This window comes from Podarcis cretensis (genome assembly GCF_951804945.1).
Source record: "Podarcis cretensis genome assembly, chromosome: 10".
NCBI lineage: Eukaryota > Metazoa > Chordata > Lepidosauria > Squamata > Lacertidae > Podarcis > Podarcis cretensis.
Genome location: NC_137179.1, coordinates 35,067,713 through 35,082,448, shown reverse-complemented (window position 1 = coordinate 35,082,448; position 14,736 = coordinate 35,067,713). Strand labels below are relative to the sequence as shown.

The 14,736-nt window shown below is 42.7% G+C and overlaps 1 protein-coding gene across 1 annotated transcript in view; it reads left to right on the top strand.

The window, feature by feature from the left end:
* ANO4 (anoctamin 4) overlaps positions 1-14,736 on the top strand; it is a 167,766-nt gene that overhangs the window by 13,582 nt on the left and 139,448 nt on the right. The window lies entirely within an intron of this gene.

The following is a 14,736-nucleotide window of genomic DNA, read 5'->3' as shown; positions in this document are numbered from 1 at the left end:
AAAAAGGCATAACTGCACAACTAAACTTCTCAGTGAATGAGCTCTTTTCAACACCTGGTTTTATGTTAAGTGGCTTCTCAAACTGCTCTCGGTTTTGGCACTTGGGTACTTGCTGGCCCCAATTCAAACACCTTCCTGCTGTTCAAAGGCAGCAGCCAGTGATGACTGGTTCCCATTGGGAGCACAACAGTAGGTGGCGCCAGAGTCAATGAAAGGCGTGGTTAACTAATTCTAGTTTTGTTCCCATCCTTCTCCTTCCAAGTAGTACAAGGGGGAACACTGAGACTCAGGAAGAGGCTTAGTGCCATCTCCTGGGCTGGAAAGAAAAATAGGCAGGTGGGGGCTCCCTGAGCACAGCCTAAAGTTGGTGGGTCCATGTCCTGTTCACTGTAATGAATCACCTTCCAAAGTTGGCACTAGGATTGTTCAGAGAAAAGCCCATGGAGAACTCTTTCGGTATGGATATTTTAACACTGCATTGTTCTCCTCAGCCCAGTTACAGTAGCCACAGGTCCATTTAAATTCCATTTGAACAAGCGCAAAACCACACAATGCTTGGCCAAAAGTTCATTCATTAATCAGTTTGTTTCAGCACATTAGCATTACACATTTAGCAGTAAGCAGCCAAACCACATAGAACCACATAGAAAGTGAATTATATCTGTCCTGTGTAAATTGTGTGCTGCCCTCTGGGTTGGGCAGGTGTGGGGCTGCTAGATTTAGTCTGTTGGCCATAGGCCTAAGGCCCCATAACCCCTAGAGAGCCCCCCAAACGAAGCTGCCACAGTGGTACAGTGGTACCTCAGGTTACAAATACCTCGGGTTACAAACACTTCAGGTCAGGTTACAGACTCCACTAACACAGAAGTAGTACTTTGGGTTAAGAACTTTACCTCAGGATGAGAACAGAAATCACGTGGCGGTGGCAGCAGGAGGCCCCATTAGGTAATGTGGTACCTCAGGTTAATATCAGTTTCAGGATAAAAACGGACCTCCAGAACAAATTAAGTTTGTAACCAGAGCTACCACTGTAGTCCCCATGTCGTCTGTCTTGTATAGCATTCACAGTAGGTGTACTGCTTCCAGAATGAAGTTCTTGACAAGCCATACCACCATACATCTTTAATTCGCCAGAGTGCCTGTGGGTCTCACATGGGGCCGAAAGTCACTTGGACAATGGAGGGCAGGGATGAGTTTGGTACTGGTGGTGGGATCCTGGAAGGTATGTTGTCAAGTCTCGCAGCACCACTGTGGAAGAGCTGTAGCACATGCCTTGCATGCAGAAGGTTCTGGATGAAACCCCTGGTGTCTCCAGGAAGGGCTGGAAATGGGTCTCCTGCCTGAAACCATGAAGGGCTGCTGCCAGTCAGTGTAAGAAAATGAAAAGTGCCCTGCTGGATCAGGCTGAACATCTAGTCCAACGTTCTGTTCCCCTTTCTGGCCAACCAGATGCCTATGGGAAGCCCACCAGCAGAACCCAAGTGCAACAGCACCTTCCCCATGTCTTATTCCTAGCCCACTGGTATTTGGAGACCTACTGCCACCAAACTGTGAAAGCAGAACATGGCTATCATGAATATGGAAGCGGAACATGGCTATCATGAAGGCAGATCTAGGGGACCGTGACTGGTTCGGTTGCACCAGGTGCAGAACTTCTTGAATGCCACAGCAGGTGCCACAGCTATGAAGTCCAGTGGAAGGCGAGAGGCAGGGTAGGGTGGTGGATTTTGGTATCACAGAGTGTGCCACTGAAATCTGAGACTCCAAGGTCCGCCACTGTTTCTATGTCCCTATGGCAGGTGGCCAGTCCTTTCACTTCAGTAGCGGAGAATCAAGATGGACCAGGCTGTGCCTGCTCTTCAGTTTTGCAGCACTGGGCAGAGCAGATCACAAGTACCCACAGTTGTACTTGAGGTTTTTTCTCTCCTTCCTTATGATGGCTTCTCTCTGTGCTTGTCTGCCTCCCTGGCTCTCTGGCCTGGCCCCTGTCCAGGATAGTTCTTACAGCGGGGGGAAAATCCATATGGTCGAATGTCTGTGTGCACAAAGGTTAGCTGCAATTTCCTCCGGCAACACCTTTCACAAATATCTCTGAGCAATGTAGATTTAGCTGTCCTGTTTACCCCTCCCCTAATCTTTCGCACATTGATTTGCATTTTCATGCACCTGTGCATTAGGACCAGGACCTGGGAGACCAGGGTTCAAATCCCCACTTAGCTGCAAAACTCACTGGGTGACCTTAGGCCAGACACTATCTCTTAGCCTAATCTTCCTTGTAGGGCTGTTGTAAGCATAAAATGGGGAGGGGGAGCTCCTTGACCTCCTTGCAGAGGGCTAGAAATATAACAATAAAATAAATAAGTAAGATACATCGTTCAGGTTGGGGGAGTTTCCTGCTTGCCAATGTATTTCCAGCAGAAGATACTCAAGACAATGGATGTTGTGGCCTTGACCAGTTTAATCACAAATTATTACTTGTATTTTTGCTCCATTAGGCATAGGAAGAAGGCTGTCTTAACACATAGACTGTTGAAAATGTTCTGTCCCCAGGGTTTCACTGACAGTTGCCTGTTTTTTTTTGCTTAGATCCATCTTTTTAGATCCTAGGAACTTGTTATAGCCCCAGGGGTTTGGACGTTCCAGCTTCATTATGGTGTGGTTTGGCACTCCAGAAGAAAGCTGGATTTTGCAAACAGTGTTTCTATATTATATGGAATGTGCTTTGGAAAGCGAGGGACAAAGGAAACTATACTGTCATGGCCTAGCATTGTCCATGTTGCTAAGTCTATACTGACTGGCAGCTGTGCTCCAGGGAGGGGTCTCCCCTAAATGTCAGGGGTTGAATTTAGGACCCCTTCAAACCAGCTTCAGTCAAGCATCATCATCATTACCATTATGCTTATTCTTCTGAACTAAATAATGACCGAGTGCTTTCAGGATTCAAGGTGGAGGATGCTGGAAAGTTGTTTAGATTTCAGTGAGAGATGTAATTGGATACGAAGGCAAACTATAAATGAGCTTTCAATACAAGAAACTGCAGCGAAACATGATATAATGGGAGGTCCTAGCAATGAAATCGCACAGTTACCTAGATGACTGCATGCTAGCATTTTTGTCTAAAATGTTTTCATCTAATTTTAGAATTTAATTGGTCTTCAGTAAGGGGAGGCCTTTTTCACAGGAGGAACTTAATTCCTTCTCTGTTCAGGCAAGTCAAAGCCTATTAGAAGCCAGTGGAGAGCTTATTTTGAAAGGACAAAATGGCTCTGCCTCTCCCTCCCTCCAGCTTTTTAAGCAAAAAGAAACAGCAGCTCACGCATCATGAAATGAGCCCAACACGAGGGCTTTCTCCAATTAGAAAATAACGAGTAAAACAACTATTCTTTCAAAATCAAAAATAACGTAATACCACGAACATGATAGTGATAGAGACTAGATTGTTAGTAAATGGCTATGTTTTCTCTGGAAAAACACTGGTGTACCAATCCAACCAATCTGGTGTGGAAGTAACGAGAAGCGTATACTTATTTTGCCAAAGCAGGTGTCTAGACAGCTAGTATTTTCAGTTTTCACTCTTATCCTTAATGGAGATAAACAAAAATGTGCTCAATAGGAAGCCAATCTGCTGCTGCCTTCCAGTGCAAGGGACAAAACCTGTGCATAGACTGTTACTGATGGTCAGGTAAAAAACGCAGTGATGTATTGCATAATTCCTCCCATTCTCATGTATCTGCTATTGAAAAGGGACTGCAAGGTTAGAAATCTCCCTCTCCTATCAATTACAGCAGTGGTTTTGCTGGGTTATGAGGATGCCTGGGGAGGGGGAACACGGATTCAACACATCATGTTTAAGAAAGGCACTCAGCTTTGTGGAGTTTCACCCTGGAAGGTCCAAGCTCAATTCAGCAGCAGAATAGTTAGGTGAATGAATCTAGTTTAACTTAAAATTCCATATGTGCAGGCAAGGAAGTGATGGAAAGAAGCTTTTTCTTAAGTGGACTGGGGCAGGGAGAAGAAGGTGGTGATGGCCAAATGTTTCAGACGACAGTGATTTATTTATTTTTAGAGCACTTATGGAATCCTTTGCTGTTTGAGGTGAACGTCCAAAGTGGCCAACAAAAAGTATAGAACTGGCATAAAACAATCAACTGCAAAGTGAGACAGCATAAAATAATAAGAATGAAAGCCGCAAAGCAAACGCATTAAGCAAACTATAGCCCACCCCTCAAAGCCCCCCAGCACAAAAGAAAAGTGTTTACACAGGGATAGGAGGCCCAAAGTGAGGGTCCTAGGGGAACAATTTTAGTTTCAGAGCCTGGGTGCAATGGCAAGAAAGACCTAGTCCTGAGTATCTACCCAATTAACCTTTAAAGATGAGGTGATGTGGATCAAAGGTGCAGGTAAGCTTGAATCCTGAATATATCCTGGTCCAAATATTGCTTTGAACTTTAAACAGAATACCAGCACTTGGAACTGGAGGTGGAAGCAAATAGCATTTGCTCCATGCAGTGGGTTCAGTTAGAACTCTCACCATGACATTCCATACCAATTCAAAGCTTCTGAACATGTTTCAGGGCAGCCCCACACAGACTTGGTACAGTAATCAAACCTTTTCAGGTGCTACAGTGTGTAGGGTGTTGAGCAGAATACAGGAGCTTTTGTTCGGAGAGTTTGTACATTCAAGTTCCCTAGGTTGGATCAGTAGTCTAAAAAAAGGTTTTGAATGCTGGAGGAAGTATTAATTATAGTACAAGTTCATTCGTCTTACTATACATACTAGTAAATGCATCTTGTGTTCTACAAGCATAGATAGAGGCTCCTTGCTTCAACTCTGCCAAGATAGAGTTTGAAAATGCAAACAAAACACCTAATGTTCACCTTGACATGTTCTGTCTTGGTACACTGACTCTGTTATGAGGTCAGCGTGCCCCAGGTGTAAAAATGTTCCATTTTCAGAGTTTTCTAGTAATCACCATGTCTTGAGCTACATGTGCACCATCTTTCAGGTTTCTGGTCTGAAAACACCTTAGCTATGTTACAGTGTACTCTGAGTCATTCATTTTGACTAATCGCATTTTCAGATTTTTTTATTCGTTGGGGTATTTTTGGACTACCTATGTACTAGGTTCCAAGGGTAATTTGGGGGGGGGAGTATTTATTTTAGTCATTTTATCCTGCTTTAAAAATATTTTTGCCATTCAAGAAACCTACGTATCCATTCTCTCTGTCTCTCTCTCTCTCTGGAACATGTTTAAACTCTGAAAATCTTGTTTTCGTAACACACTAAATCAGTTGTCCTTTCACCAGTGCCCTAATGAATAATTATTACTGAAGCCAATAGATTCTTGTTAGCAGATGTATTATATGTTGAATATAAATGGAATGTAACAGAGGATAGTTCAGAACATAAGGCACATATGAAAATATCTGTAAGTTGTATATTTGTTTAGATGCTTCCATGACAGTTGGTTGGATCCCTTGAAATCAATGGGTCAAGTTAGTCATGACTAACTTAAGTTGGATCCAGTGTAACATTTGTTACTGGCGATGTATATGACTGGAAATTACTGATTGCAGTACAGTGGTACCTCGGGTTAAGTACTTAATTTGTTCTGGAGGTCCGTACTTAACCTGAAACTGTTCTTAACCTGAAGCACCACTTTAGCTGATGGGGCCTCCTGCTGCCGCTGCGCCGCTGGAGCCCAATTTCTGTTCTTATCCTGAAGCAAAGTTCTTAACCTGAAGCACTATTTCTGGATTAGTGGAGTGTGTAACCTGAAGCGTATGTAACCTGAAGCGTATGTAACCTGAGGTACCACTGTATTTTATATTTATGTATGTTGTAGAGGATAGTCCTTTAATTCTTTCTTCTACCTTGGAATTAAGGTAATAATGCTATATGTGGATCTCTTAGTAACTTCTATAAATAGTACAGTGACAATGAGTACTTTTGCTAGACAGGAAATGCAGACAGTACATTATATTATTATTATTATTATTATTATTATTATTATTATTATTATATAGAACTCTACAGATTTGTATCTAGACCCAGATAACCTTGCCTGCTGTAGCTAGCAGAAACCTGCCTTGATCAGTGTATGTCAACTTGAAGAATAAATTGATATATATTCTAAGATTATTTGTGCTGAATATTACATCTGAGGGGTAGCATCCAGGAGATCCCAAATAAAAGACAGAATATGGATGGTTCCCAAGTCTATGCTCAGATATTCAGGCTATGGGTACCTCCAAACTATTACTATTTCAGGGTGGGATTCAATCACATACTGACAAATTCAGGTTGATCAACCTGCTTCCCCAAAAGACTGGATTGGTTGAGAGTTGTTTGAAGACCCATTTTCCCTCACAGAGCTATAATTTCCAGAGTTCCTTGGGAATAGGGACTGATGGTTAAACCACTGTAGCTCTGTGAGAGGAACAGGAGTCTCCAAACAACTCTCAACCAATTCAGTCTTTTGGGTGGTTAACAAACTACACTTCCCATAATTTTGGGGGGAAGCCATGGCTGTTTGAAGTGGTATGATACAGCTTTAAGTGTATAGTGCAGGCGGAGCCAGAAATAATTCAGAACGAATTCTCAATTAAATAGCTGACATTATCTAACACCCCTGAAAACAAATCAGAATAACTGAGCAATAAACAGGTCATCAGGAAGCGATCTAATGGGCACAATTAGAGTGTCCCTCTTTTTTCCCCTGGATGCCATTTGATTTTACTTACATGAGAGAGGAAAAGATGTGCTCTATATGGTTTATGGGCTCTGCTGTGCTCATGTCCAGTTTGCAGGCTTCCCACAGGCATCTGGTTGACCACGGTGAGAACAGGGTGGGCCATTAGCCTGGTTCAGCAGGCTGGTGATAGGTTCTTATGCTCTTAGTTGCTTCATTCATATCTTGCTTTTCTTTCATCTGGTAAGGTGGCATACATGGAGTTATAAGACAGTCTGCCATCTTGGCATTGATCAGACTCAGACCCTGCCACCAGCAAGATGGCTGCATATGTCTCCTCAGAGCATGCTCTGGAACCCTATAAGGAGTCAATTATTGTTGATGCAGAGAACTGTATCGCCTTACAGAGCATCTCCATTGTAAAGGCTCTCATTCTTCACTCTGGAGCTGACAGAATTGTCTGCATAGTGAAAAGGCTGACATTCCCTTTTAATTAATATTTTATGCAGCCCATAATGTTTTCAAAGGAAACAGGATCTATTTTATGAAACATTTTACTGGAAACGCTGATGCTCCAAGCTCTGTCAGGACTTTTATATTTGCACTAGTTGTTGTATTGAAACAGAAACAGCTTTCATTTGCAGTTGTTCAGCCTTGGCTCAGTGAGTATTTTGGCATATGCTCCCTCTACTTATAAAACATTCTGCTTCCACTTGATTCTAAGATTCAATAATGTGAATCAGAAAAAGGGAAGAGGAAAGATTAATGGGTTTGTTTGATTCCCCGCCCTCCAGTGAATTCTCCTTTTAATAGTAGGGTCTAGATCCTAAGATCTAGGCAGTGAGATATTTTACTTTCTTGGGCTCCATGATCACTGCAGATGGTGACAGCAGTCACGAAATTAAAAGACACCTGCTTCTTGGGAGAAAAGCAATAACAAACCTAGACAGCATCTTAAAAAGCAGAGATGTCACCTTGCCGACAAAGGTCTGTATAGTCAAAGCTATGGTTTTCCCAGTAGTGATGTATGGAAGTCAGAGCTGGACCATAAAGAAGGCTGATTGCCGAAGAATTGATGCTTTTGAATTATGGTGCTGGAGGAGACTCTTGAGAGTCCCATGGACTGCAAGAAGATCAAACCTATCCATTCTGAAGGAAATCAGCCTTGAGTGCTCACTGGAAGGACAGATCGTGAAGCTGAGGCCACCTCATGAGAAGAGAAGACTCCCTGGAAAAGACTCTGATGTTGGGAAAGATTGAGGGCAGAAGGAGAAGGAGATGACAGAGGACGAGATGATTGGATAGTGTTCTCAAAGCTACCAGCATGAGTTTGACCAAACTGCAGGAGACAGTGGAAGACAGAAGTGCCTGGCATGCTCTGGTCCATGGGGTCACGAAGAGTCGGACATGACTAAACGACTAAACAACAACAGATCCTAAGAGGCTCATTAATAGTGCCCAACTTTGGGCAGTTCACTCTCCCCACTCAGCCTCCTATACCACAGCTCATCCTGTTTAGGAGGGTCTCCTGGCACTCAGGAGAGTACCGTATTTGGGGTGCTGCAGAACAAGATGGGTTGGGAAAGTCCCCTTCAACCAGCCCCCCTTCTATGGGCCCTTCTTAGGATCAAAAATATAGCATTTTATGTGTTTGGGGAGGTCAGTCTGAATGATGACCCAAGTCCCTTCTAGTATCCTATATCCAGTGAGGGTTAGAGTCTAGTAGGGGAGATTGCTGAATTGTCTTTGTAAGACAATGACCGTGTGTGGCCATGTAAGTGCCCTCCTCAACTAGGTTGTAACTGCTAAGTGATGGAGAACAACAGGCCAAAGTGCGGCTAGGTGTTTGTGTGAGAGAGCTGGAAGAGGCAGGCTGGAAGCAGGGGACAGAAACATGTCTTGCTCAATGCTGGATCCAAAGCTGTGCGAAGCAAGCTATTTTTTTTGAGGGAGGGAGGTTAATGCTGGAAGCCCACCCATCCTATGCTCAGGTTGTAAATATGTGTAAATACAAGCCTATATCCTAAAGACACCACAGTCCCCACTGACCTTCATTCCAAGGAAACCAAACCCTGGAAAAGTGCTTGGGACCCCTGGAAACTCTTGCTGCTTGCACATTGGGGAGACATGTAACAAGATTATGTCTTAGATACTTATCTCTGCTCTTAACTATTTTGTACTCCCTTTCACTGGGGTATGCCTGCCTGCACCTGTTTGTTTTTATGCAAATGATCATTAAACTGAACACGTAAAACTGGTGCAGTCTGTACCTTATTTCAGTTTGTATCACCGAAGATCATTTTCAAGCAAATGCAGTTTTCTTGTCAAAATGTAAATCTGGTTCTCCCAGTTCAAAGTGGTAAAAGTGGAAGTGTGGCTCAGCAGTGTATTCTTCAGTACTTCTTGTAACATGGAAGTGCTTCTTGGTGAAAGTAGGCATAATTAATGACTGTTAATTAAGAAATAAACCTACATGCGGCATGGCAGGTTTTTGATTGCATCTCCTGATGTACGCTTTTTAAAAAAGAGCCAACAGAGCAATGGGGTGGGGCAACAGGGCTTGGAAGGTGGGGGCTTAATGAGGGTCCCAAACTGAAGCCCTGTCTCCAAAGCCACTATTAGCTTCACTCTGGAAATGCTACTAGCAGTTTTAGTAAGGTAAAGGTAAAAGGACCCCTGACCATTAGGTCCAGTAGTGACCGACTCTGGGGTTGTGGCGCTCATCTCGCTTTACTGGCCGAGGGAGCTGGCGTACAGCTTCTGGGTCATGTGGCCAGCATGACTAAGCCGCTTCTGGTGCATAGCTGTCAACTTACAGATTTGAAAATAAGGGACCAGCAGCCTTGAAAATAAGGGACCAGCCGCCAAAATAAGGGACCTGCAGCCTCACCTGTTCCAGGCACTCCAGTCTTCCTGTCCTCCTGCAGTCTGGTCAAACTCATGCTGGGTAGCTTCGAGAACACTGTCCAACCAACTTTGTAACAGGAGGTTCAACTGAATAGAATCTGAATCACATGCACCACAAGGCCTATGCAGCCTCAACTTAAGATGGCTCCCCGGCCCGGCTTTGCACTGCAAAGTTTGCAGCAGCACGTGCAACAAAATGGCGTCCAGCATTCAAAAAAACCCTCAGCTTGCATTAACACACAAGGCATGCAAGCTCCACCCCCCAGTCATTCTTAGACTTCTTATTGGGTTAGCAACACAGCTAAGCAACACAGTTGGAGCCTCCCTCCTCCCTGGGAGGGAGAGGAGCTGCTTCCTCTGAAATTTAAGGGACATCATTTAAGGGACATCCATCAATAAGGGACAGCAGCGGGACATAGCACTGGAATAAGGGACTGTCCCGTCAAATAAGGGACACTTGGCAGCTATGTTCTGGTGGACCAGAGCAGCGCATGGAAACAGCGTTTACCTTCCCACCGGAGCGGTACCTATTTATCTACTTGCACTTTGACGTGCTTTTGAACTGCTAGGTTGGCAGGAGCTGGGACTGAGCAACGGGAGTTCACCCCGTCGCAGGGATTCGAACCGCCGGCCTTCTGATCGGCAAGTCCTAGGCTCTGTGGTTTAACCCACAGCGCCACTAGTAGGAGGGTACAATTTTGATTCTGAAAAAAACACAGGAAATGGTTAAATATCTCCTCCAGCTATACTGCTTCCCCGAGCAAGTTCTCTCTCTCTCATCTTAAAGCTTTAAAAACAAATCAGGAGGTATCAGTCATGTAGTTTGACACTAAAGGAAGGATAGGGAAACTGTGACTGAAATGTCACTGGACTACAATGTCCAGCATCTCTGACCGCTAGCCATTGTTAGTTAAAATGGATACTTCATAAGGCTGAACTCACTTTGAACCCAGTTTTATCTTAATGCTGTATGGTGTATTTGGTATTTGGTGAATACCAAAGTGGTCAGAATACTCTGGGTCGACTAGATGTCTGGTTGGTTTGTGGCTTTCAGGTCTCTTTCAGACCTCAGTTCCGTGATCAGGGCCGATCCAAAGGACGAGAAAAATACAAACATATTTGTACACATACAACCTACCTTTTGAATTTTTCAAACTGTTTCACAAAGGTTGTTTATGGCATTTTGTGACAAGTATTATGCAGTAAGTGCTTGGCAGCCATCTTTATGGCTAGTGTTATAGCATTAGTTATTGCAGCAACAGTAATATTACGGAGCAAGTGTATGACACATACCTTCTCTTTTCTGGTATGGCAGGCCTAGAATGGTTATGGCTAGTAACATTATTAGGCTACTAAAAAGCTGTATGCCAGGATCTCTTTCAGTGAAAAAAATACTGGGGTGATCAGCATCATTCCAAGCAGCTTGCTACAGGCAAGCTTTCAAGCAGAGTGAACCAAAGAGCCTTAAATGGCCTGTGGATTAGAAGGTGCTGTCAAGAGTAATAGATCAATAGACAATTTCGAAGAATGAATAGAAACCTATACAAAATTAGGTGCACACAAAGCTGGTCTGCACACAGGACTTTATGAGACACATTATCTCAGGGTTGTGGGTTTGAGCCCCACACTGGGCAAAAGATTCCTGCATTGTAGGGGGCTGGACTAAAGGACCCTTGTGGTCCCTTCAGTTCCATGATTCTGAGATCTAGATGGAGGGCTGTTTTCTATTCTTCATTGAGAAGTCTAGTACAGTATGCTACATGGATTCCATGCCAGCTGCAATTCTTCTGGGATATATCATGGAAATTTTCTGTGCAATCAAATTCCCTGTAGGGATTTCCTTTAAAAATACATGCTATGAATTATGCCCTGAACCACACATCAGTCTGGGAGGGGGTAGATCAGGTTGGTTGGTTCATAGGGTATTGGCAAAGATCAAATGCCTCAAGGCATCCCTAAAACTGTAGTGGTGACTTATTTATTTATTTCATTTATGAACTACTTCCCATGAAACATCCTGAAGCAATCAACAGTCAGAACATCTATGAAATTATAAAACAACTTTAATCCAGAAATATAGAAACATGAGTCCATCTAGGAACAACAGATAGACTCATTTGTAATATGTGAGTCTGTTCTGTATCTGAATTTCTGATCAGGCTGTTTATAAGAAGATTTGTGGTCTTTTTTCTGAAAAAGCTGCTATTGTTGTTGTTGTTGTTGTTGTTGTTGTTATTTATTACCTTAATTCAAGTTGACTTCTCACTGATTTACCCTGGGATTCACATGCCATTTTTGGAAAGGAAAACCCAAGTTGGATTATTAAGATAGCCACCCGGTCGCCATGCTGTGTCCTCAATCCCTGGTAATTGAATAATCTTGTATCTGAAGCAGATAGTCAACTGTATACGTAATTAGACCTTTCTCCTCTAAAAATGATGGGATGGTAGTGATTCTGATTACTTATTTAATGAGTTACACTATTTTATCAGAATAATGAACAGATGAAATATTGCTAAATTATGTCTGCAGCTGTCCTATCATCCAATAAACTAAAAACCATATTCTTTCTCCTCCTCCTCCTGCTCCTCCTGATAAATTTTATCTGTCAGTGTTTATTTAGATATCAGCAATATATTTTAATAATCCTATGGACCTTCTTCATCCCATTGTTGTTATGCTATATGTTCCAGGCTGGTTTTGCTTTCATTGCTTTGGGGTGTTTTTTTTTGCCTCTGATAGTAGGGCTTGACTTGCAATAGCAAAGGAAGTTGGAGAACAGAAGAACTGCAAGATAAGAAGCTGAACCTTCAAGGCCAGCTGGCTTAATTGGCTCTACAAACAAGCTGCATGTCTTTTGTAATCTGCTCACCGAGTAATTTTCTGACTTTGCTAAATATAGTTATGTGACGCTGTTTCCTTCCAAACAACAAAAATATTGACAATGTGTTATTTTGTTCTTCCCTCTGAATGAGCATGTATACCTATAGTTTAGGTGTTGAGGATACAACTTAACAGTACTGTGGCACATTGAAGTCTATCAAATTTACATAGAGCTCTAAAGTGCAGACCTGTCCCTAGAAACATGGCACCAAAGGAAATCTGGATGTCATGCTTACAATAGACCCACTGAAATCAATGGAATTTAGGTCTCACTTATATCTCACTTATATCTCACACAGGTGGCGCTGTGGGTTAAACCACAGAGCCTAGGACTTGCCGATCAGAAGGTCGGCGGTTCGAATCCCTGCGACGGAGTGAGCTCCCATTGTTCGGTCCTTGCTCCTGCCAACCTAGCAGTTTGAAAGCACGTCAAAGTGCAAGTAGATAAATAGGTACCGCTCCTGCGGGAAGGTAAACCGTGTTTCCGTGCGCTGCTCTGGTTCACCAGAAGCGGCTTAGTCATGCTGGCCACATGACCCAGAAGCTGTACACTGGCTCCCTTGGCCAGTAAAGCGAGATGAGCGCCGCAACCCCAGAGTCGGTCACAACTGGACCTAATGGTCAGGGGTCCCTTTACCTATATCTCACTGAGTCCAGTGAATTGACTCTAAGCATAACTAAGTTTGGATCTGATCCAATGAGACTTATTCCTGACAAATCTGGGAACGAATTCTAGTAGCAAAGAATACCAATAAAAGAAACAGACAATTTAAGTGTGTGAGAGGGCACAAAGTACCTTAATATTCTGTCTATTTATCTGACACAGACAGCAGCTATTAATAAGATGTTGGGTGTGAAGCTTTCACATGGCTTAGCACCATGTTTAAAGTCTTTGCAATCTGTATGGTCTTCCTAACCTTTATACATGCCAGCAATCTATGACCTGGATGGATGCCATGCTGAATGCAAACTCTGTGTGTATACATAGTGGTTTTAAATGTCATAGTGAATTATGGAGAAAACTGCATCCACAGGGACTCTGATGTGTCAGGAATAATATTTAATAGGTGTCTTAAGAGGAGATGATTAAAATAATGATTGCTTTTCTATCATGCCTTTCTTCCAACAGAAACTCAGGGTGTCCCCAGAAATCACACAAATGCCACCATTGTATTAAAACAATAGTTAAAATAGTAACTTAAATCTGTATCAAAACTCAAAATCAGCAGACACAGCAGAGTGTCTGGCATAGCAGCATACAAGTTAGTACTTCAACTAAGGTAAATTAAGTTGTTATATTATCTAGGAAGCTGAAACCTCATAAAAGTATAACCTCGCAGAGCTATTCTCACAAGTAGCTTTACCTTTTAATAGAGGCCAGCAGGGATTTTGCTGGGTGTTTAAAAGTCTCAGGGCATAGGCCCATGATATGAATTAGCATAAAATTTGCAGTTTATACGTAGAGATGCAAATGCAAGCCTCTGAGCAAATTAAGTTGGTGGGTGGCTGAGGTCTCATTGGTGCTGTACTTTGAAGTATGCAAAGCCACCCTTTAATATTAAAAAATAATAAAGGGAAGTGGTAGAAGATCAGGTGTTCATTGCAAAAGACCCAGGGCCACTCCCTAACAATGCTCCTTGAAGACCAGCTCTCCAGCACAGGGCAGTTGAGCTGATTTCTAACAGCAGCTTGAAATATGTGTCTTTCTTTGCGGAATGCAAACCGAATTAGCTTTTTCTGTGTGTGATTCACGTAAACCTTTTCTCACCCTCCCCCCACCCATCCTCACATTTGTTCATAAAGAGTGTCAATATAAATTCTGATCATCTGACAATGATTTTGGGTTTTCTTACTGAAATATATATTTGGTAAATTGTGGAGCACTGATTGCAAATTCATTATTCATCATGTAAGTCTTTGAGGTTGATGAACCACCATTTTAGGAATTGCACCTGCAGCAATAAGCTTCATGTGACAAATGAAATCTATTTTAGTTTTAGCCTTGGCTATTTATGCCGGCATTTGTTTTAAAGGCTTTGATTTAGATATGTATATAACATAGCAGCTATGACAACGATGTGAAGATGTTGTAAAAAACGTTGTGGAGTTTGAGACTATCATCTAGAGAAGCAAGATTCTAATCACAGTAGCAGATTCAAAGTATAAGGCAAGAAATGCCATGGGATTTTAAAAAAACAAAAAACCCTGCCTATGTAGTGTCCCATCCCACCCATGGTCTGGAAAAAGAATCTTT